We start from the raw sequence: 4,058 nt of genomic DNA, 5'->3' as shown, positions 1-4,058 counted from the left end.
AAAAACTGTATGAAATATGTTTACGGCATTGAAGTCTATGGGGGAGAGAATAGTCTAAAAGTATTATATTTTAGGGCATTATTTTTATCGTAGAAGTACGCAACGAGGGTTGCAGAGTGGATGATATTTGGGGGTAGGTGGTGGGGTTTGCGGAGGTGCGGGGGGATTGTGTACCAATGAGGGAGTTTTGCTTTTCAAGGAGAGGAGCAAACGGGTGGTGGGGGAGGGGTTTGTGTGGGAAGAAGGGTGCAACAATGAATGAATGGAATTCCAAAATCTCTGTAGATGTTCATGGAAATGAAAAATAAACAAACTAAACTAAAGAAATAAAAAAAAAGAAATGCACAACCTACCTAAAATGAAGCAAACCAAAGTTGAATACTTGAAGAGACTCATTACAAGAGAAGAAATTGAAAAGCTAATAAAACATCTAGGCAAAAAACGCCCTGGACCAGATGGTTTCACAAGTGAATTTTATCAAACATTCAAAGAAGAATTCTCACCAATACTACATAAACTATTTCATAAAATAGAAAAAGATGGAATTATCCCAGACTCATTCTTTGAAGCAAAAATATCTTTGATACCAAAGCCAGGAAAGGACACCACTAAAATAGAAAACTATAAGCAAATACCCTTTATCAACAGAGATGCAACAATGCTGAATAAATCCTGTCCAATAGAATCCAATGATACATCAAAGAAATAGTTCACCATGACCAAGTGAAATTCATATCAGGTATGCAAGGATGGTTCAACATAAGAAAAAACAATCAATGTAATTCATCTAAATAAATACAAAGCAAACAACAAGAACCACATGATCCTATCAATTGAGGCAGAAAAGGCCTTTGAAAAAAATCTAACCACCTTTCCTGATTAAAACACTCAACAAAATAGGATTAGAGGAGAATTTCTTCAACATATTAAAAAGTATATATGCAAACCCAACAGCCAACATTGTTCTCAATGGAGAGAGGTTAAAGACATTTCACTTAAGAAAAGGAACTAGGCAAGGATGCCTACTATTACCTCTCTTATACAATATTGTACTGGGAATCATAGCGATAGCAATAAGACAAGAGAAGGAAATAAAAGGTATACAAATTGGCAAAAGATGAGGTAAAGTTATCTCTACATGCAGATGATATGATAGTATACTTAGAAAACCCTAAAGACTCAGCATGAAAACTACTGGACATAGTTGACCAATTCAGCAAAGAGACAGGATACAAGATCAACATACAAAAATCAGTTGGATTTATTTGCATTGACAAAGAGAATGCAGAGTTGGAGCTAAGAAAAACAATACCCCTCACAATAGCTAATCACAAGATTAAATATTTGGCAGTAAATCTAACCAGCTGCACAAGGGATCTATTCAAAGAAAAGAACAAAACATTACTACAACAAACAAAAAGAGACCTGGAGAAGTGGAAGAATACCCCTTGCTCATGGATAGGAAGACGCAATATTGTGAAAATGGCGATACTACCAAAGTCAATTTAAACATTCAATGCAATCTCAACACGAATATCAATCATGTTCTTCAACTAGATGTAAAAGGCAATTTCAGGTTTCATTTGGAATGGAAAGAGACTCCAAATAAGCAAAGCACTCCTTAAAAATAGAAACAAGGTAGGAGGCATCTCACTCACTGATTTCAAATTTGTGGTAGTCAACACAGCTTGGTACTGGTACAATGACAGACACATAAATCAATGAAATAGAATTGAGAAATCGGAAATCAGCCCATCTACCTATGATCAACTGATTTTTCACAAGGAGATGAAATCAGTTAATTGGGGAAATGACAGCCTTTTTAACAAATGGTGTTGACAAAATTGGAAAACTATCTGCAGAAAACTCAATCAAGATTCACACCTCACTCCATACACAAAAACCAATTCAAGGTGGATCATGGACCTAGGACTAAAACCAAGGACTATAAACTTCATTAAAGAAAAGCTTGGGAGAACTCTAGAAGTTCTAATCCACATAAACAGTCTTCCAAGCACCCTGAAAAATCTACAACCGGGAGAGGCTAAAATAGATGAATGGGACCTTCTAAGAATCAAATCCCTACGCACATCCAAAAACTTCTCCAAGAGGGTAAAAAGGGAAGCCACAGACTGAGGAAAAAAGTATTTGGTAACAACATATCAGATAAGGGATCTAAAATTTATAAATTACTTGAGTACAACAAGATAAAAGTAAATAACTCAGTTGAAAAATGGGCACAGGATATAAACAGACACTTTACCAGAGAAGACACTCAGATGGCAAACAAACACACAAAGAAATGTTCAAAATCCCTAGCTAAGAGAAATGCAAATCAAAACATCTATGAGATATCATCTCACCCCGGTAAAAATAGCAAAATGTAACAGAACAGCAAACAACAAATGCTGATGAGGTTGTGGAGAAACTAGAACCCTTATTCATTGTTGGTGGGAGTGTAAAATGGTGTAACTGCTATGGAAGGTAGTATGGCACTTTCTCAGAAAGTTGCAGATAGAAATACCTTTTGACCTAGCAATTCCACTAGTGGGAATATACCCGAAAAGGACCATAAGCGCCACCCAAGCAGATATATGCACCGCCATGTTTATCGTGGCTTTGTTGATAATAGTAAAGGGTTGGAAACAACCTAACTGCCTATCAACAAACGAATGGACAGAGAAGCTGTAGTATATTCACGCTCTGGAATACTACGCATTGAAAAAAAGATGGGTGGCCCTGAAGGACATTAAGCTGAGTGAAATATCTCAGTCTTAAAAGGACAAATACTGCATAGTGACACTGTTGTAAATCAGAACTGATATCGGGGTTGGGGGGAGACTGAGAAAGACAGGATAAATTATGTATACTGTATTGAAAAAGGTGAGGGAAAGAACTGGTTAAAAGGGATATATGATTAGGTATTATTGTCATGACAGGAGACCAGAACAAAGGTTGCATAGTGGAGTAGACTTTGGGGTAGGGATTATATAACAATGAAAGAATTTTTCTTTTACTTTTCAAAGAGAAGAGTGAATGGGGAGGCAAGGGTTGGGCAGGGAGAAGAGTGCAATAATGAATGGAAATCCAAAGTCTCTGTAAATTTTCATTAATATTAATATTAATAATAATTTTAAAAAAGAGAAAAAAACTGAAAAATTCTGAAATTGCCTTCTCAAATGATCCAAAAGATTAACATGTGCATTCAACTATGTTTTTCAAGAAAGTGGGTTAGTTTTATTTTAGCTCTCTGTTGTCTAAGAAATAGGATAATATTCCATTGTGTGAATGTGCCATAATTTTTTCAATCCATTTGTTTGTGGTTGGACATTTGGGTTGTTTCCATGTTCTCGTGATGGTGAATAATGCTGCTACGAACATTGGTGTACAAATCTCTGTTTTTATTTCAGTTCTCATTTTTTCAGGGTTCATTCAAAGTAGTGGAATAACTAGGTCATGACGGAATTTCTATGTTCGGCTTTTTGAGGAAGCGCCAAACTGCCTTCCAGAATGGCAGGATCAATGATTTTGTCAATTATTACCTAACTTGGGACTGGAGAGCATTATGCTGCGTGAACTAGCTCATTCCCACAAGGACAAATATTATATAAAAGCATTATTATAGAATTAGTATAAGGATCCAAGGGAGGTGAGGGAGGGTGGAAGCAAAGGGATGAGGATATGCAGGGGGAAAGGGAATTAATCATGGAATTGTACAATTTGATCAGGGGTGAAGGACATTGAAACAATCTGTTCTCAAAATTAGTGTATTTTAATTTTATAAATAAACTAGTATTAAAAAAAAACCAGAAATACACTTACAAAGCTGTAATCTTAATACAGGAGAAAAAAACCAAACAAGTAAAGATGGTAACTTTCCCTAGTATTATTCTAAAGTATTTCTATTCATCAAATACTATAATCTTTTGTTGTAATCTAATACTTAGTTCAGTAGTAGAGGAATATTCAAGTTTAATCATCTGTCTTTCTCCCATAACTAATATATATTCTCTCATTCATTCTCTCTCTCTCTCTCTCTCTCTCTCTCTCTCTCTCTC

Source organism: Elephantulus edwardii, unplaced genomic scaffold, assembly GCF_000299155.1.
Source record: "Elephantulus edwardii isolate Elephantulus edwardi_28Jun2011 unplaced genomic scaffold, EleEdw1.0 scaffold00303, whole genome shotgun sequence".
NCBI classification, from domain to species: Eukaryota; Metazoa; Chordata; class Mammalia; order Macroscelidea; family Macroscelididae; genus Elephantulus; species Elephantulus edwardii.
Note: the sequence above shows the minus strand (reverse complement) of the source record.